Below are 21751 nucleotides of genomic sequence, written 5' to 3'. Positions count from 1 at the left end.
TCTTTGTGTGCTCATACTTTTCTCTTTTCTTCCTTTCTCAGATAATAAAGTTTCCCTTTTCATAAAGGTTAATTCTTGCAGCTTAGTTCATTACCCTGATTTCCTGATGTCTCCAAAACAGTATTTCATCAGTCTTTAATCTTTCCATCTGAAAGTTTCCTTCCTTCAGGCTTATTAATATTTAAAACATTATTTCATCAAAATCTTTAATCTCTGCAAGCAAGTTTCTTTCCTTTCGGTCTATAAATACCGTTGCCTGTTATAAAAAAGAAATGCACACACACACCAAAAAAAAGGAAAAACCTTAAGATCTATTTTCCCCTTAATGTGTATCTCTTTCTCTCCTTTGTCACTAAACAGGAAAGAAAAATCAATAATCACTGTATCTCCTTCATTTTGAGTCCAAAACTCAGTCAACTACAGTTTGGATTCCATCCACAGCTGTCTATTAAAATGTCTCTCTGAGGAATCATTGACTTCCTACTCATGAAGCCCAAAGGCCTTTCTTTAGTCCTTTTCTTCCTCAAAAAACTCTGTATTTAAAAGAGGAAGAAGCGTCTCGAAAGGAAAGAACAACTGGGATTATGGGAAAGGAAAAAATAAGAAAAGAAAAAGAAAAATTTATATATATATATAATAGCTGAGATAATTATATGACTAATTTCTATTAGTTCATTGAAATAAACTGTTTGTGCTCATAATTTTGATCAATTTTCCATGCCTATATCTTGCAATCTGAGCAACTACTTTGAGGATAACAAAATGCACTACATGAACTATTATTAGTACCCTATTTGCGTATTTTGAAATTCTGTATCATTGTTTTTTTCCCTTTAAAAAAACTATTTTACATCATCTAGCTTTGTACTATTAATTTTTTACACTGTTTTCGGGGGGGGGTGTTGTTTTGTTTTAATGCTTGATTCTGTTCTGTTTTTAACGAGTTCTTTCAAAACCAGGTCATGCACATCCCATGCTGATCTGGCATGATCCTTAGGCTGTAGGGGTGGAGGTGCCACAAGGGGAGGGGAGGGGAGGGGAGGGGAGGGGTGGAAAGGGGCTGACATCTGCCTGGGCTTCGGCTCAACTAGGAGGTTCGGCCGCAGTTCCTGTGCTCCTGGGCAAGACACTTCCCTTTGGGTAGAAGTTCACTGATAGCAGCTAGACTGGCCAGAAGGATTTCCTTAATGTGCTCCATTTTCTGAATCAGCTTTTCCTCCACCATCCCCGTTGAAGTTATTACTCTTCTCCAAATCCTTGTGAAGGACTTGGGGCTCATATTTTCTCTATCAGTTGCTACAGCACCTAGGCTTCCTGTCTGTCTGCTTTTTTCCACAGCCTCCAGGGTTTTTTCTGGACCTCCTTGTCATGGTTTATGTCTGTGGCCCCCAGGACTCATGCATTTGCACTGTGCATTTGTGATGGTTCATTGTCTAGTGCTTGAATTGATGGTGTCAGTGCTCCACCCACATAGAGGTGGAGCCTGGATGTGATGTAATGGCAGGAAGAAGGTGTGTCTTGCTCTTTGCCGGTTCCTGTTTGCTGTTTGCAGCCACCATGAGCTGCGGCCCAGCCATGCCTGCCTGCCTTGGAGCCGAGTGTGGACTGAAACCTCCAAAAACTGTAAGAAATAAACCTTTCCTTTCCCAACTTGGGCTTCAGGTATTTTGTCTCAGCGAGGAGTAAAAAGTAACTAAGACACTCCTCCAGGAATGAGGCTTTCTTCTTTGAAGAAGCTAAAGAGCACAGGGCTTCTGAGATAGAACACAGTGGCTCTAGGGTCAGCTCATTTGGACCAAGTAATAGAGTAAGCAATCTAGGCAATGAAAGAATCTAGGCAATTACAGTAATAGCTACGAAGATGCACTGCATAGTCAAAATGGACCTTCATGAGAAAATTGCATGGGATTCCTTTTTATTGATAGTCTATATTTGCATTGTGGTCTTGACTGTATCCATTCTTGAGATTGAGGCCTTGCAAGAAGAACAAGAGGAAAATGTAAAAATTATAAAAAGGTAAAATTTATGTTTCTGGATAATTGTGTACTTAGAAAATCTATCCCAAAATCACTTTAAAAATAAAACTAATAGAAGTTGCGAAAACGTAGATAAAATATTTGCACTGAGGTGTTGAGAATGTAGCTCAGTGGTACTGAGTGTACTTAGCACATGTCAGTTCGATTCCCAGCACACACAAAAAAATGCATCCATTAAAATGTTTATAGAGATACCAAATTATGTGACACAAATTTTAATATTAATTGTTTATAAAGATACCAAATTATGGGTATGGCAAACTGCGGCCCTTCCAGGGGGAGAACCTGCAGCTCCTGAGATCCACGCCATGTTGGAACTTAGAACACTGGGAAGACAAGCAAGCACCTCCCCTCCCTGGTAAGCGGTGGTGGTCGGCAAATAGCAGCCCTTCAAGGGGGAGAACCAGCAGCAGCTCCTGAGATCCCTGCCATGTTGGAACTTAGGATACTGGGAAGCCAAGCAAGCACCTCCCCTCCCTGGTAAGAGGTGGCAGTGTAGCAGACTGCAACCTTTCCAGCGGGAGAAACATCGGCAGCTCCTGAATTCCACGCCATGTTGGAACTTACGGCACTGGAAAACCAAGCAAGGACCCCTCTACCTGATAAGCGGTGGTAGTCTGGCACACTGCAGCCCTTCCAGGGGGAGAACCAGCAGCAACTCCTGAGATCCATGCCATGTTGGAACTTACAACACTGGGAAGCCAACCAAGCAGTTCCCCTCCCTGGTAAGTGGTGGCAGTGTGGCAGACTGTGCCCTTTCCAGCAGGAGAACTATCGGCAGCAGCTGAGATCAACATCATGTTGGAATTTAAGGCACTGGGAAGCCAAGCAAGCACCCCCTCTTCCTGGTAAGCTGTGGCAATCTGGCAAACTGCGGCCCTTCCAGGGAGATAACCAGCAGCAGCTCCTGAGATCCACGCCATGTTGGAATGTAGGACACTGGGAAGCCAAGCAAACACCTCCCCTCCCTGGTAAGCAGTGGTGGTCTGGCAAACTGCGGCCCTTCCAGGGGGAGAACCAGCAGCAGCTCCTGAAATCCACACCATGTTGAAACTTAGGATGCTGTGAAACCAAACACCCAGCCTGCCTCCTTGCTAAGCAATAGTGAACCTACTGATGCTGATGCACGGCCTAGAGCCAAATATCCCATTCCCCTAGCCTCCTTCTCTCCCCCTCCCCCATCCTGCCTCCCGTTAGCAAATGGAAACCAGAAATCTGAGTGTCTCCTGGGAGGCTGACATAGCAAATAAGGGACACTTCCTTCTACTATCTCTTTGAAAGCAAATATTTTTATTACTGTTTTGCTCTTTTCTGATTAATGGTACTGCTCTATTCAATATTCTGTTAATAAGTTCTATAGTGTTCTATATTTCATCTCATTTTGATATACATGATTGAAAGAACAACTATTATAAAAATAACAAAGTATACTGTGATAGTTATTACTGTTATCCCGATAACCTGCTGTGAAGTTCTGTACCAATTTCACTGTACGATCTTAGTTGGCTTTGTCTTGTTCTGTTGTATACTTTCAGAATAAAAATTTTTTTTAAAAATGGGGCTGGGGATTTAGCTCAGTGGCATAAGTGCCTGCCTTGCAAGCAGGCAGTCATGAGTTCGATCCCTGGTACTGATAAAAAGGAAAAAGACCAAAAAAAATTTTTAAAATAAAGATACCAAATTATGAAACACAAGCTTATAATACTAATAGATAAATACAGAGCTGTAAATTGTACCTACCAAGTGATTTAATCTGCTTTGGGGTTCTTTTTGTTTTTGTCTTTATTTTTGTTTTTGTTTTGTTTTTGGTATCAGGGATTGAACTCATGACCTTGTGCTTGCCAGGCAGGCACTTACACTGCTGAGCTAAATTCCCAGTCCCCTTTAATCTGTTTTTTAAAAACAAATATGGGATAAATATTTTTAAAAGCATACTAAAATGTTAAGAGTTAACACTTACTGTATTTGAAGGTAGAATTCTTTCCAATTTCCTAAGCTTTGTTTTAAATGTATAAGTTAGTTTTATAATGAAAATTTTTAAATAAAAACTATTTTATATTTTCACATAAATGAAATAAAACTTTTCCATGATCAGAGAAGTTCCACTAAATTTTAAATAAGGCCTTCAAAAAGGAACCTTAACTACAATTTTGCCTTAGTAATAACCACCAATATAACTGAATTGTCCGTTTAGGAATATTCAGTGTATATGCCTAGAAAACACCTAAATTTATTGTCACTATAGTTGACAAAACCAAATAATGCATTTTGGGAAAAATACATCTGTAGAAATTTATAAACAATCTTCAAATAACATTTATTGTGTATTGTGTATGTAATACCTGGACAACATATTAATTATTTTAAATGATTATTTCACTTTAATCTTCAGAATAACTCCATTAGTATACATAAGATTGTGATAGTGTTTAATATCATGGACACATAGTTTTTTTTAATCAACATGTAGTTGAACTAAGAAAGCACACTTACCAATGAGTGCTAAACTAAGTTGTCAGATACAAGAGAAAGAGCTCTTCTTAAAGGTCAGCTATCTCGGTGTGCAACAGAGGAGGAAATTCCAATACTCAGGGAAAACAGAGCCTCCCTGATGATCATGCAAGTTCATGGGAATGACATCAATTTAGAAGTACCGTTTCATTATCCTTCAACTCTGTAGTTTGTTTTCTCATCAGTGAGCTCAAAGCAAAATGACTGAATATTTGCCTTCGAAAACCTCCCTGAGAGTCCATTCCTCCCCAATTTCTTATTCAAACACGTGCTTAAACAGTTGTCATATCTGTTGCTATAACTGAACCCTAGGTCTTCAAGGGTAACACCTTGAGGCTCGACACTGCTGGAACATCTGCTTTTTGAGAACAACTACATAATAAACACTTGAGTAAGCAGCACAGCTTTCAATATATAAATTCCCTATTAAAATGTGTATGAAGCAATTCTTTTGTTGCTACTAAATGAAAACTATATCGCCTATTAAAATTTCATTAAGGAATGCCATTCATAAAAAGTCAATTAAGTACATAAAACTTATCCTATTGTGACTTGCATGAAGTTATTCTCCAAGACAATATAATCCTGTTTTTGTTCTGAGCTCCTCTCTGGAGCAAAAATGACTGAACTTCACTAAGAAAAACAGCTCTTTTCTTCCAATTTGAGTCCCAGATGAACTGAACCAAGCGAACTATCCAGAACATAAGGGTGGGAAAGAGACCACTGAGGGCTTTCTCTCTCTCTCTCTCTCTCTCTCTCTCTCTCTCTCTCTCTCTCTCCCTCTCTCACACACACAGAGCCTTCCTATATTACTCTTTCCATTTGAGATTAGCCAGAGTTAACATTTTTTAGCAATACCAGCATTCATTTTTGACAAGATGCCTAGAAAAGGTCATGCCCTGATCCAAGGTTAGTGGGTAAAAATCATAGCTAAAAGCTCTCAAGTCTTACTTACTTAAGCATTTCCCCCTGAAATTTTCCTCTCCCCACTCTGAAGATACAGCTCCCCATCCATCTTTTGCATCATAGATTCCTGAAAACTATCTACTGAAATGCCTTTCTCCATGCAGACAATGCCATTGCAGGAACTATAGTCCCCATATTTTACCTAAATGGCCTCAAATGACACGAAACTCATGAGTGTTTCTGGGGCAATCTGCTTGGAAGGCAACTCCAGTAGGAATTTTTCCCTGTATGGCCCTGGACTCTGGTAAGGTTTGCCCAACTGTCCCATCGACATGTCTACTGCCTCAGATGAGGGATCACTAACCTTAAGAAGATGCTAGGCTTGTTCCCTTGTTCCCTCCGTTTACCCCTGTCTTCATGATTGTACAACCTTGACCTTCAATATGCATTAAAAATGCATAGGATAAAAATTACAGCATAAGCATTTGGGGGTTATAATTTTTTATCTAAAAACATTTTTTTCTTGCTTAGTCATTTTTAGGAACTGATCTATACACTGGTTTCATCCAGAATTTCCAGGAAAAAAATTTTTTTAATGTTAAATCCTGCCATAAAGAAGGATAAACTTGAGACATTTATAGCTAAATGAATGGACCTTGAGATCATACTCGTAGTGAAATAAATCAGACACGTGAATATCACATGATTTCTCTAATATGAGAAACCAACAGAGTAAATAAGAACCAAAATATGTAAGAGATGTTGGAAAATGGGAAGAAAATGTACAAATGAGAAGGGGAACAAGAGAGGAGGGAAGGAAAGAAGGAACTAGAAAAAATGATAAAACTTTTATAAATAAGGATGGGAAGAGGGATTGAAGGTAGGGGAGGGGAATGGGGAAAAAAAGAAGATAATCATTTACAAGTACAAATCCATGTGAGATTAAGTTCCTCAATCTGTGCAGGCACCTGGGTGTACTTTACAATACGCCCGTCATCTACCTTCACAGGAAAAAAAAGATGCCAGGAATGAACCTTGCACATTTCTCAAAGGAACCAGCACTTTGAACTCACCATGAAAAGCACACTGCTATCTGTTACTTCCTTCCATTTTGAGCGCTAAATGTTTAAGGAATGATTCACCACGATGATAAAGCATGAATTTCTATGTGGAATTATTTCTAAATAATTTCTTGTTATTTATATATTATTTCTTATTAAATATTTCTAAATAATTTCTTATTAATTATAATTATTCCTAAATAATTTCTTAAATAGCATGCCTTGGTGTCTCTTGTGTCTACAGTTTTGATTAATTCGAATAAATTGCCTCAAAACAACTGATGATTTGTCAAAAATATTCATAATTGGCATATATATCTATATATATATCCCTTCATCATGTCTTCTTTGGAATGAGAAAAAAAAATTCCTGATGCTTAAAACAATCATACTGTGTAGCCCTTTCATGGGGCAGCGTGAATAAGGAATCATCACTGCAATTTTTCAGGAGCCAGGAAATAAGCTAGCATTCTCCCTAACTTACCTGATTTTGCAGGTATAACAGACAAACAGAGTAGGTGAGACCATATCCTGGCACCTCCACATCAGAGGGAGCTTTGACTGCCTAAAGAGATCTTATCTAGTGACAGTCTTGTGACAAGACAGGATTGGGGCTGTAGACTGCATATCCTACAGCACACTTGGAGCCAAATGTCACTGGCCTACATTGTCCTGTTGCAGCTCTCAGCTTCTGATGTTTAGTATCTCCTCATGTGTCACAGTCCCGTTTCCTTGACTTGTAAAGTAGGAGTGATAGCATCTTCATCACAAAGAAGGACATCTCGCCTTGCACACTGAAGCCAGCCTGGGCTGCAGAGTGAGATCCCGACTCAGGGAAGCAAAGCAAACAACGTCTCCCAACCGAAACAAGCAAGAGTTGTAAATATAGAAATGGAGCTCAAATCTGTGAACTATCGGGTACAGGAAAATAATCTCTACTTCATCAAAAAGGAAAAGAAGACACAAATGTGGCCAGTCAGTCAGGTCCTTTTGCTCCATTCAGATAGAAGCAGGAATTCATGAGGGGCGACCTTCGTGAGGGGTCCTGACACCCATCCACCCCAGCTAACCTGGGTGTCAGTGGTTGACACTGCTGGCTGCTAGGCTACACCGCGGCCACGGCCACTGTCTGACGCTGGCATGGACCAGATGCCTTCAGGAGGCTCTGCCCGCTGCTGCTGCTGCTCTTTGTCATTGATACTTGTTGGCGAAGCTCTCTGCAGATCCTCAGGCCTAATGACCTTTAATGTTTTTTTGCTCTTTTGAAGCAACTGCTCTGTCCACACTACTCAAGAGAGAATTCTGAGTAGGTTTACAGGAACTTTTGAAATCACAGGCAGATTTACAAAACACCAGCGTGAGGCCTTTAACAAGACTTGAGCAGCAGCCTGGGGAAGCTCTTGGCCAGCAGGAGCCCTGAGAGATTGACCCCCCAAATGTGAGTGAGGTGCTGCTTATGCAGCAGCTGCAGGCCTGTGGTTGGCTGGTCCAAATGGAGCCCTGCGGCTGATTCAAATTTAGGCCTGTGGACCATGTAGGGGATAGAGGTCCAGGAAAGCCACAGCAGCTCACTGAATTCAAGGACAGAGTGGTGCAAGGTGAGCTGTTTGATTGACAGAAAAATGAAGTGGCCAAACCCCAGGAATCTTGCTGGAGGGCAGGGGCGCCAGCTGTGATCATTACAGCAGATTCTGATTTGGGAAGACTGGGGGTGTTAATAGTGGGTTCAGAGCCCTCCCTCCCTTCTTGATCTTAGCCACTTTAGGTGGGTGTCCCCTGGCTTCTTCCCAGAGGCCAGGGCAGCTCTGAGTGGGGAAAGGGCACCATAGTGGACAGCAGGGCTGGTCTCCAGTCAGAGAGGCCCGGAGAGCAACAGCAAAGCAACTTAACAGGTAGCAGATGGACACTGAGGCAAGATGTAAGTCGTTCTAGTCCACAGCAGGGAGGGGTGGTAAATGGGAGCAAAGGAGGGGGGGAGGGGTGTGCTAGCCATTGGTCAAACCCACCATTACCACCACCGTCCCAGTGGCTGCCATAAGAAAAAGGGAGAGTCAGGAATTTTCCCTCTGTCTCACAAAAAGGTTCTAATTAGCTACCAAGAGCTGGTCACTGATGCTCAGTAGGTAGCCAAAAGTCCATTTGTATTTAACAGGCATCGACTGAAAGTTGCAGCAATTTTTAAAAGAACTGGGAAATCATGCACGTGTCAATGATCTTTACCATTAGAGACCTCTGGAAAGAGGGGTTTGTAACCTGTTTCTGTTCAGTGCAGATTAAGAACAATCATCAGGCAAAGACTGAAGACAGATGGGAATTTTAGGTGTTGTTCTAATTCTTAACTTGTGGATGTGTAGTATGTCATTAATAGTATCCTATATAACATGTCATCTTTACTAAAGTCCTACTATTCCAGAAAAAGGATGACTATATAATATACTATTGTATATACCACCAGAAAACAAATAGCATTTTATAACCTTTGACTACTTAGAAATAAATTTGAGTAATGTATCACATCTCTACTCTAAAATGTACAAAATCACACTGGGAAATACAGAGTATATTCATGGACTAGAAGACTCAAAGTGGTAGAAATATCAATTCATTTCAAATTGATCTATAGATTCAAGGCAATCCCGATCCAAAGCCCAGATGGGTGCTTGTTAAGGAACTTGACACATATTTATAACAAAGGAATCTTAGAAAAGCAAAACTGTAGCATAGGTCCTGCAATTCTAGGTATCAAAACTTAAAAGAAAAGCTCAGTCAATTTATGACAAAAGCAACACACAGAGAACTAGAAAAGGACTTTTTAGTCATTAGTGTTGACTAATACTCAATTCATATCTAAAAGATTTGAACGTTAAACCCTGTCTCACACCATGTGCAATATCACTGCCAGAAGTATTATTGATCTAATTGTGAAAGTCAAAACAATAGGGCTTCTAAAAGAAATCACTTAAAAACATTTTTATGATCTTTAGATAGGTTATCTTTTTTATTTTTGCTCTGTTTTGTTTGTGCTGGGGATCAAATCTCAAGTCTTATGGGTTTAGGCATGTATTCTACCACTGAGCTATACCAACAGGCAAATATTTCTTAAAGAGAATATACACCAAGCCTGGTGGCCCATACCTGTAATAATCCCAGTACTCAGAAGACTGAGGCAGGAGGATTGCTGTGAGTCTGAGGTCAGCCTGGATTACAAAGTGAATTCAGGCCAGCCTGAACTATATAGCAAACCCATCTCAAAAAGACAAGAGAGACAGACACAGAGAGAATATAAAAAGCACTAAGCATAAAAGATATGAAATTGATAAAGTACAATACATTAAAATTTACAAAGTCTATTCATCAAAGTTATCATTAAGAAGTAAAAAAATCAAGCCCCCAAGTAGAACATGTTTGCAGTACATCTCACTGACAAAAGGCTCAGAACCCCAACCCAAGAAAACTCCCAAAACTGATAAGAAAAAGACAGACAATCCAGTAGAAAAATTGAGCAAGAAACTTCAACAGGCAGTCTGCAAAGGGAGGATATTCAAATGCTCAGAAACAATCAGAAGTCACTGGAACAGTGCTGGGAACAGCACTCTGCAGCACAGGTATGCAGAACCAGCTGCTCAGGAGGCTGAGCCAGGAGGATGGCTTGAACAGAGGAGCTGGGGAACAGCCTGGGGAGCAGAGTGGCACTCATCTCCACCCCACCCCACTCTGGAAACACTCCTCTGCGATTGATTATCACATGTCTCAGAAATCCCAGTTCTAGGTTGACACCCAAAGAAATGTGTGACTGTTTTTCCTCAAAAACACACAGAAGAATGTTCTTACCAAAGTTATTAGTGTAACAAAAAAAACACAGACTTTTTGTGCAACAGCATACTGCAGAGCACTGAGAAGGAATAAAGAATGGTTACATATGACATCCAGGATAAATCTCATAAACATGACTTTCACCAAACAGAATAGAACAAAACAAACAAAAAATATTGAGTCTGCCAAAAGATGTAGTCGCATTTCAAGCAAAGAACTTGTATAAGTATTATAATATTGAATTTATTGAGACATCTATGAGATTAATATTAAATACCTCGGGCCTTTACAATTACAAAAGTTGCTCAGAGTGGCGGCCATTAGCTTCTAGATATGTATTAGTATGGTGAACTGCTGCTTGGGTAAACTTGGTCACTGAGACTGCTGCACAAGCATTTTTAATTTCTTCTCCAAGTGCCGGCAGTGTAGTGAATTTTCTGTGATGCACGGCATCCTCTAGGGTCCTCATTATGAGGGGAGCAGCATCTGTTGAAAAGCCATCATACTAGCTTTCTTTTCCTCATGTGTGTATATCTTTTTTTTTTTTTGGCAAACTGTATATATAACCTGTATAATTACATTTATGTAAATTTTGGAAAAAGACAACTACTCATTGGCTTAAAAGTTAAGATTATGATTATATTTGGGACTGAAAGCTAATACCAGGATAGAATCTGGGGTTTTAATAATTATTATTGTCATACAAGTAATTTCACTTTGTGGAAATTTCTTGAGCTATGAACTATAGTCTGATATTTTCTTCTCCTTTTTCTCCTTCCTCTTCGTTCTCCTTCTCCTTCTCATTCACCTTGTCTTTCTCCTCCTTCAGTCCTAGAGACTGAACCCAAGGCCTGTTGTTTATTTTTTTTAATTTTAAAACCAAGTGTAAAAGTCGTTCTTTGCCCACACTGGGCTCAAGTTTGTGATCCTCCTGCCTCCACACTCCTGAGCCCTGGGATTACAGGTATGCAACACGACACCTGGCTTGTATTTTTGGTCTTATACTTCAACAAACATTTATTTTTTTAATTCCTGCATAAATCCATTTTCTCATCCCTAGAACAAAACACCAACTTAGACTTGTTTGACTGGTGGTTTCAGAATTTTAAATCCATGGTTGACTGGCTCCAGTACAAAAACATAACTGTATGGGGGTGCAAAGCTGCTCAGCTCCTGTCTGTGCTCTGAGAGCATACGGGAAGAACGACCCGTGCACCAAAGGCACTCGCAGGGACGCTCCTCCACACCGCAGGTCCCACTGAGAAGGGTAGCACCGCCACTATCCAGTCCCCTTTGCAAGAGTCTCAATCCAGTCAAGTTGGCTGTGAACAGGAACTGGCACAATCTTCTTCTTATACTTCAACAAACATTTTTTTTTCTAATGTCCAAATATTTCACAAAGGAAAAAATACTGATTTTTTTTCTTTGCTCAAAACAAATGAAGGAACACAGGTATGAGGTCAACTAACCCTGTTCACTAGGGACAGATGTCTTGCACTGTAGTTTTCCTAAGGTTGGGTTTTTTCCCAAGGTTCAGTTGCATCCCTTCTGAGTATGTTTGCTGAGGTTTTTCTTCTGCCATCCTCTTCCATCTGTATTTTGTTTCCTTGCTATACATGGTTCTCATGCTGATGAAAGCGCACTTCACTGGATCTCATCAGAAGTTCATTTTCCAATTCTCAATTGCAATGGTAGGCCTAACACAACTGCAGAAAGGCAACTTGCCATCAAATATTAGAATAACAAAGAAAACACCATTGACATGATAATACAGCTGCATTTCTTTAAAATATTGACCATGGTTTTACTTTGATCCCTCCATTCTCATTTTAAATTCCCATTGAATTTCACTGTCTGATTTTAGCGTCTCTCAAAGGAACAAATTTTTGTGAATTCCTACTGCAAATTGGAATGATTGATATTTATCTCTTTATTCTTGATACTTCATTTTTGGAGGTCAAAATAACAGTAATTGAATTTCACATTTGATTATATCTTACACTGACATTCTAAATTCCCCTTGGCCCCAACTCTAATTCTTTCCTACTTTTGATTTGCTGCTTCTTCAGAATCACAACAACCACAACAGCCCCAGGAGAAAGAATTAGACTTTAGTTATTAATTTTTCCAAAGGGTATGGTTATGCATATATAAAATAATCAGGTAGTACAAAATAAGCAGCCCAAATGACTTCCCATTGGGATTTTAAACTTTTATGATTAAACTATAATAAACAGCACCATCTAGCAATTATAATTTCCAGTAAAGAAACTGGCCTAAACAATTTTTAAATTACTTTAATTGCATTCGGTCTTTAGTCCCTGTTTTTGATGGTTAATACAATTAATCTATAAATGCAATTTGAGACATTTTCCTTTAAATCCCATGAATTTTTGAGACTAAACACTCTGTTATATCGAGGTGAAAATCTACCTAAGAAGAACAAAACCTGATAAGCCACATTTACCCTTTCATACAGAAAAATGAAAAAGAACATTCCGACTTAAAACAGTGGTGAGTTTCCTTCCACTACCTAAAAAATATCAATGAAAATATACGTATTTATAATGTTTTCAGAATATAAAAAAGCACTGTGCAATCATAGGTAATTTTTTAAATATTTACATGCTGACAACTGTTTTTCTTTACTGACAATTGGTAGAGAATAAAATCTTGCAAGTCTCACCATTTCTTTGGAAATTACTGTGACCATAAAGGCACATTTTTCTTCCTCTAAGTGTTAATTATTTCTATGGCAACTCTCCATCTGGTTTCCACTATTTTCACAGGCGTTTTAAATTAAGCTTATATATGTCGATGTTCCAAGATTATCATTGCGTTTGCACAAACCATATGGCTCTTTGACAGCCTTGATTATGCCGGTAACATTAGGGAAATATTTAAATGTCACGTCTGTTATGTAAGAAAAAATTGATGCAAAATGGAAATGAAGTTGGAATGGGAAACACTATTTCCACAAATCTGTTCAGAGTACTATAAACCTTTAAGTCAATGACTACAGATTTCGCCTTTTTCTTCTTTTTTAATACAGTACTTGGAATTGAACTCAGGGCTTTACACTGGGCTACTTCCCCAGTTCTTTTTTATTTTCTTTTTTCCTTTGGCTCTATTTTAAGACAGGGTCTTACTAACTTGCACATCCTGGCTACAAACTTGTGATTTTCCTGTCTCAGCTTCCCGAAGTGCTGGGATTACAGGGATGTGCCATCATGCCCAGCCATCTCTGTTACTTCTAAACATAAAGTGACTTAAATTCCATGAAGAAAGTACTTTGTACAGAATATACTTGGGATTTATCCCACATGTAAAACTACAGGAACTACACCAGGTTCTCAGTATAACTACATATACGCTGTTTTCTTTATGAGTATTATACTAGTTTTAATAAGGATCATGGAAAAGGACAAAGCATCACTTTTAAAAAACAAAACTGACTAAAAGGCAAAGAGGAGCTCTCAGTCGAACAAAAGCAGTACTTTTCACACTACCAAATCCTTATCCTGTGACTAGAAAACTTCAAAAACAATTAGGTCCATGAGAAGTGTCCTCAAGTTTTAAAAAATGAAGAAACCAGGAAAAAATGCAAAGCTCTCGTAAATAAGGAGAGAAAAAGAGGTTTAAGGGAGGCCAGGGAAATGGGGAAAAAAATAATTAAATCAAGTCATGCGCAGGTACACAATCCCTGTGATGGATATGACCATATATGCCTAAAATGTACCAGTGAAAAATCATTTTCTTTGGAACCAATAAACAACAGCAAAAAAAAATTTTTTTAAAAAAAGGATTTAAACTTCCAGCCATGAATTATTCTTCCATCATACGTGACAGAAACCTCCAGCCCCAGGATCTCACAGACAGGAAAAACCAACATAACCCTTAACCTTTAACCACAGAGACTTTGATCCAAAGCAAATATATTAATGGCTGCATTTCCTATTTTTAACAAGCCTCCATTTTAAAGAGACTTTCTTGAAGACACAGAAAATAATTCTGGATGATGTTGCTACAGGGGTTTGTTTCCTTTCTCCTCCTCTGTCCCCAAGTAGGCTGATGGGGCTTGCACGGGTCTTGCTTGTGTGTGTCCTGTCACCCGGGAGGGCTGAGAGAAGCCTGTCATTATCCACTTCCTCCCCTCTGCCTTGACCTTGAGCCCAGACACCCACGGTTCACTTCCATCAGTGCAGGTCACTGACATTCCCAGCAGAAACGCTCGCAGCTGCAGAAGACAAGCTGTGACCCCGGGACTCCATGCATTCTCATCTCCCTAGCAGGCAGTGGGGCTCTGAGAAAATGGGTCAGTGTGTTTTCATGGGGGATCCTCCTGACAAAAAGCAGACTGCATAGGAAACATTTTAACCCTTTGCCTGGGAGACGGTGTCATGAGCATACCAATGATCCAGAGCAGGAACAATCACAAAAGACAGAAGGAAATTTAATTTATCTTGACTTTGGGTTACACCTGCCCTAACACAGTAATTCCTTCCTCATTGCCTGCTACAACTTTGTTGATGAAATTCAAATGTACAGAGTTCTTCTCCAAGTTTTTCTTAAACTATGGCTATAATGTAATGGATGCTCTAGCACAGAATAGGATTTCCTTCTTTTTATGGCTAAATAATGAACATCCCACAGTCTGTGGACACCAAATTTGCCTTACCCATTCACACATCGATGGGCTTTTGGGCTGCTTCCATGTCTCATCTATTTGTAAATAATACTGCAATGGACACAGGAGTGGAAATGTCTCTTCTAGATCTCGATTTCAATACTTATACATAAGTACCTAGAGGTCAGATTTCTGGACTGTAGTTCTTCTTTTAATTATTGGAATAACTTCTACACTATTTTCCACAACAGGACACACTGCATTAAGTCAAATACGCCAGACACAGAAGGACAAATACTGCCTGACTTCACTTACTTGAGGTTTCAACATGGTCAAACTACAGAACCAGAAACTAGCACAGTGTCTGTAGGGAACTCAGGGGAGGAGAAGAGGAGAATTTCTGTTCAGTGGATTTGGAGTTTCAATCACACAAGATGAAAACCTCCTAGAGAGCTGCTCTACAATACTGCATATAGTTGACAATGCTGCACTTTAAGAAATTACTAAGAGCCAGGCGGTACACGCCTATGAACTCAGCACTCTGGGAGGCGGAGGCAGGAGGATCAAAAGTTCAAGACCAGTCCAGGCAACCTAGTGACTAAGAGGAAGAAAAAAAACATTATTGAGATGATAGATTGTGTGTTTATTAACACATTTATGAAGTGCCCCTAAAATACGTCCATTAATTTCACCAAATTCAGGTCCCAGGCTGAGTCTCTGATACAAATAACCCAGAACCTGAGCAGGTCCTCTGACCTTTGGCGACACAGGAAAACATTGCCACCTAAAGAGACAGGAGCTCTCTAGAAAAGGCGGTGGAACCCACCCACCAGGGTAACCAACAGGATTTCACGTCTGAACGTATGAGAACAGGTAACACTATTGTATTCTTCTACTCTTGTTTGTCTGTTTGTCACTGTGTTTTTGCTTTTGTTTTTTGCCACACGAGGGCTGAACCCAGAGCTTCGCACATGCCAGGCAAGTGCTCTCCTGCTGTGTTCCATCTTCAGCCCCTGTATCTTTTGGTAACGAAACAAACATTTGTGCAGTTTTGTCACTCATCAACTTCCATTCTGCCTGCTGCATTATAAGATAGAAGGTTATCTGTATCAACTCCTTAGAATCATCTAACGCAACTGTGATTTCAAACATAACATGCTATTACTCTGTCTAACATGAAAGAGATTTTTAAAAGTGAAAAAGAGAAGGGAAAAAGGTTATCTTAGTAGTGAAGCTGCTCTATCTGTAATAGACAGGCTTGTATACACTAAAAATACACATATTGTGTGCAATGCCTATTTTAATGAAGAATGTATAAATGGAAAAACCATTATTCAAGTATTTCCTAGACAAAACCACTTCTGAAGCCAATTAGCCATGAACATTATACAAATGGACATAAAGGTTCAAGGAAATGGAAACCAAATCAACATTTTCTGCAAGTCTACTCATTTTGAAACTGTGGGAATGGTATTCAAAAATTCTTCATGTGCTTAAAATAAACATCTCTCCATACCATATAATTCCATGTGGAATAATCAAACAGTCCCAATGTTACCATGCAGATAACTCGTATGGGAAATCTACAAATAAACCCAAAGAAAGTGTCCTATATTTCCATACAAATCATGCACATTTTATTTATTTCTTTATCTATTTGAGATAAATCTTCTTAAGCTTGAACTTGTCATGCTGCCACAGTAACTGTACTTACAGTACATGCCACCACACCTTCCAAAATATGCATGCTTTTCTTGAAGACAGGCTCTTCCAGCCACCTACCCAGGCCATCCTGGTTTTCCTTTGTGAAACCCATTTCCAATCTTGCCATCAGAGAACATCCTGCATTAACTCCCTACTGTGCATTCTCTTTGACATGATCCCCTGGCACTGTTGGCAGAGCCATTATCTGAAGCATATCTCACATTCTGAGGTCCTTGCATTCCCCTGTACAGGATGACTCAGAATACTCACAGAACTCCTACAGATAGTCTGGAGCACTTCAGTTGTGGTGTATGAGACGCTACTGTATCATTTTAAAGTGTCTGCTAGAGATGTATCTGAGTGAGAAGGCCCTGGGTTCAATTCCCAGTACTGCAAAACAGTAAGAATAAGAATAATAAATAGGGGCCAGGGATATAGCTCAGTGATATAGTGCCAGCCCGGCAAGCGGAAGGTCCTGAGTGCAATTTTTGGGACCCGTCCCCCTAAAAAGAATAATAAATATTGCATTTCTTTGAAAAGAAAGAAGTACTCCCAATACATTCCTGGAAGCAAGCATTACCCTGATACAAAAATCAAAGAAGGACCCAACTAAGAAAGATACAGGCCAATCTTCCTAATGAACATAGACAGGTATAAAAATTCTCAGTAAGGTACTGGCAAACAGCATACAGTGAATGATCAAGAATCTTATACACCATGACCAAGTGGGATTCATTCCAGGCATGCAGGATGGCTTAACATACATAAATCAATAAGTGTGATCCACCATATTAACAGAGCCAAGGACAAAAATCACATGATCCTCTCAAGAGATACAAAAAAAGCTTTTGATAATGTCTAGCACCCATTTATTAAAAAAAAAAAAAAAACCCTACAGAATATTGGAACAGATACTTCACACATACTAATCCCATCATGTCTGCCACTTCCTGAAGTTCTGGAAGTGCCCTTTCCGGGGTGATTTTAGTTGTCTTATCACGGCTGCCTTGAGGTCTTGAATCAATTACGTATGTTCGCCTCTCATGGTCATTTTGACCTGGGGGAAAGCGCCACAAGTCACTGACGCCAGACTCGGTGATAAGGTGTTTGAGGACACACGGAGATTCTTACCAGCCTGCCTTTCTGTGGATGGCATTTGGCAGCAGCATTCACCATATCTGGGGTCACACTGTGTAAAAAAATACAAAAGAGGACTTCTGGGCTGCTCCAGAAACGGGACGATGAGACAAGTCAGTTCGAGATGAAGACAACTGCTGGCAATGTGTCTTTTACTGTAATAAATTCTTTTAAATTAAACGTTCAAGCTAAGCATGGAGGTGCAGGCCTATAATCCCAACACTTGAGAGGCTGAGGCAAGAGGATCGCTGCTCATTCAAAGCCAGCCTGGAATACACTGCAAGACCTTGTCTCAAAAATTCACCTTGTTTCTCAATTAGCCATTGTGTAAGACACTCGGATTTTAGTGTCTGAGCAGATCCTGGAACCAGTATCTCCAATCACCCAGAACGCCTGTATCTGGGAAATGCAACGAGACAGCCAAGAAGAAAGCGTGACCAGGGGCAGTCAGTGTAGGAGGGGAGCAGACTGGGAGCGAGGGGGGAGCGGGGAGCCAGGCTGTGGAAGGGGCACGTGTGTGGAAGGAAGCAACATGAGGCACAGCACAGAGGATCACGGGAGGAAGGTCTGGTCCCCCAACGTGATGAAGGCAGACAAGGCGCTGAGCAGAGAAGCGGGCAGTGCAATAGCCTGCTTCCGAGGGGACTCGGCCTGACAATCAGGGGTATGCTGATGTTTTTTACACCATTCTTTTAACACCTGCCTCTCCATTAATAACTATAATCTTCACAGCCCAAGTTGTTAACGCACAGGTACAAATCAGCACTCTGCTAAATATTTTACATTGCTTCATTTACATTTATTATTCTGATTTTATGAATAAGGCACTAAGTCTCAAAGATATGAAGTAACCTTATTAACCTCATCTTAAAACACTTCAAGTTCCTTTACCTAAAATCACATTGCAGTTTTAGTCTGAATGGAGTTTGACACCTTCTCTTCCTCCTCCTTCTCCTCCTCTTCTTCCTCCTCCTCTTCTCTTTCTTCCTCTTCCTCTTCTTCTTCCTGTACTGTGGGTTGAATCCAGGCTCTTTTCACTGAGCAGCATCCCCAGTCCCTTATGAACAGAGTCTCACTAAGTTGCCAAATGGCCCAGGCTGAGCTCAAACTTGCAGTCCTCCTCCCTTGGCCTGCCGGTGACACACTCAGCTGGTGACAGTAATTTTCATGTTTGTATCTCTCCTCACACATGGCAAATCCCAGGCACACTTTAAAGCGGTCCCCTTGGAGGAGTTTTCTAACATCCCTGTAACTTGGGTTCCACATGTTCACAATCCAAGTAATAGCGTACTTGCCTCGATAAAACTGTTACGAAACTAATTTATCAAAATACACAGAAATTATAGAAAGTATACTCAATATTCAGTAATGGTTAGTTCATATTATTATGATTAGTGCTGAGTCAAAAAAAATCCTACTTATTCTAAAATTAGCATTCTAAACCAATACTCCTTAAAAACTATGGATTACTTTTAGTTCTGACATTCATAGATTTAGTATCCCTGGTTTTAACCATATGTGAGAAATACTAGAGTTTTATGGCATCAATAATGTCTAGTCATGGAAAGGAAGAATTAAAGGTAAGGCTTTAGTAAGTGGAGCAGGATGGTGACCCTGTGTGTAATTCACAAGGCTGCATTCAGTGAAACCACTGAGTTATTCTTATTAAGTATTAAAACTGCCTTTGATTTCTATGAAAAATGCCCTCCTAACCCACCCCAACACTGTTGGCTGATGATTTGAGAAAAGACTAAGTAAATAAACTGGAGAAAGAAATGGTTGGAAGCAAGAAGATATACATTTTGGATAAATTAAAGAGAAAAATACTGAATTCAGCAAAAGCTGGGATATACGATTTAAAGTTCACTATATGCTCCTTATCAAAACAAGAAAAAGCAGTTTTTAAACTGTTTCCAGATCATGTCAATCTAGTGCAAAAACATGCTTATATATAAGAAATCAAGCCATAATAAAAATAAAAGGGGGCCAACAGGAAATTAAAAGATGCATCATAAAAAACAGATCATTCAGAGGTAAATGCGATTAGCGGAAAAAGCCAAAAGCTTTTAAAAGTCCAAAAAAAAAAAAAATTCCAGAGAGAGTCGGAGTTGGACTTGAGAGTCGGAGCACTAGAGAGTCGGAGTCGGACTTAACCTTTGCTGTAAATAAAAGTAGAATTAACAACACATTATCCCCCAGAATATGCAGAAAACATGAGCTATAGCATTAATTTAGTGTGTTGCTATAGCAGCATTTGTGCAGCACTGAAGAGCACACTGCAGTCTATATTGCAAAAATCTCACAGCACAGACCAAAGGAAGAATCACAATCATTCAGTCAATTGTATTCATTGCATAGAAGGAGTCAGCGTTAGACTTTATATTTTAACGCCACTAAAACAATGGACTTTACTTTGCGGGGAGATGGGTGTTTTAAATCCTAAAATCTTCCTCTTGCATTTTGTTTTTTCTTCTTTTAACACAGAGTTTTAAGTTGAGGATATAGAATTGCGCTAGGAGATGTAAGGTAGAGAAGATACAGGTTACCTGTCACAAGGCAGTTTTTCCTGTGCATAAAAATTAAATAAAAGCTCAAATAGAAGCCACAGATGAGGCAATATGTTGCCTGGGACCCCAAGAAAGAGGTTAAGGTTTGCATATCATCCTTCTGGGCCACAATCTGATAGAAATCTGCCACCACCACCCCAAAAAATTCCCCAGATCACAATGCCTGCCTTACAGATGAGCCGCAGACAGCACACCCTGCTCTCAGGCCCTTGCGCACAGTGTGAAGTTCACATATGCTCCTGTGGGAAGCCAGGAAACTGAGAACGACCCACTCGGTGAAAGGTAATTTCACTTTATTTTTTAAAGAGGGTGCAGTAATGACTGCCCTATAAATATAAACTGAATGCCTGTCAAAGATTGTATTTAATTCATTTTTTAAATGAGGCAACCAGTAAAGTGTTTCAATTGCTTCAAGTGAGAATTCACATTTTATATGTGTGTGTGTATATACATATATGTGAATGCTTCAATAAATTTACAAATAGATGTCAAGTGGATCTGAGCAAATGACTGCAACCCACTGGGTACAATTAATTTGCATTAGATAAGTAATAGGAAGTGGAGAGATGGATCTTTTGCAAAAAGGACCAAGAGATGGAGGCAGGAGAGAGGGAGAAGAAGGAAGAGGAAGCAAAAAGAATTACCATGTGTTGTGTCCATGTACAAGCTCAGCACGAGGATGTAATAATTAGGTACTAGATACATGGACCAATAAAAATACAACTTAACAGACAATTTGCATTCCTGTGAATGTGAGTCATTTGCATCATTAGGTGTTTTGTTTTAACAATTTAAAGGATTATAAAGTAACTCAAAGACAATGCACGAAATCAGATAGCCACAGTGATGGATTACAATAGGACTTATTTTCCACTGAAGACACACAATAATCTTTTCACCCAGTTCAGTCTGGCGCAATGATTGGAAAAGAACTAAGATTCAGAGAAAAAGCTCTGAGCCTGCTAGCCCCCAGCTGAGGGCTGAGATCAAGGGAATCAAGGTAATGAATGACCAGCAGCAGGCTCCAGCCGGCTCTGCTCTCTGTGGTGCTTGGTCACCAAAGAGAGACAGCAGCTCAGCCAAGGCCCTCCCGCCTCTCACCCAGATCCTCAGCTTCCGATGAACCCAGACACTCCCCCATGTCTCCACGACAGTACTCTGCGCGTCCAGATCAAAGACTGGCAAAAGGGATCGGAGCCGAGTAAAACCAGCTGTGGCACTCTGGCTTGGGGATCTGCCCCCGGGACTGTGGAGCACACTTCTGGGTGTGTCAGGACGGGTCGCGGAGGCATGGCCCTGGGGTCTACGCCTGGTCCCTTGTCCCTTCCATTCTGCCACTCTTCCCCGGCTCTGCTTCCAGCCACCGGCCACGTGAACTAGGCCGCTTTG

General features: G+C 40.1%; 1 long non-coding RNA gene across 1 annotated transcript in view; it reads right to left on the bottom strand.

Moving 5' to 3' along the window:
- LOC134473582 (uncharacterized) overlaps positions 1 to 21751 on the bottom strand; it is a 163002-nt gene that overhangs the window by 49169 nt on the left and 92082 nt on the right. The window lies entirely within an intron of this gene.

Source organism: Cavia porcellus, unplaced genomic scaffold (assembly GCF_034190915.1).
Source record: "Cavia porcellus strain 051 isolate PalLab524CR breed Dunkin Hartley unplaced genomic scaffold, mCavPor4.1 scaffold_27, whole genome shotgun sequence".
Classification (NCBI taxonomy): domain Eukaryota; kingdom Metazoa; phylum Chordata; class Mammalia; order Rodentia; family Caviidae; genus Cavia; species Cavia porcellus.
This window is presented reverse-complemented; position numbering and strand designations above follow the sequence as displayed.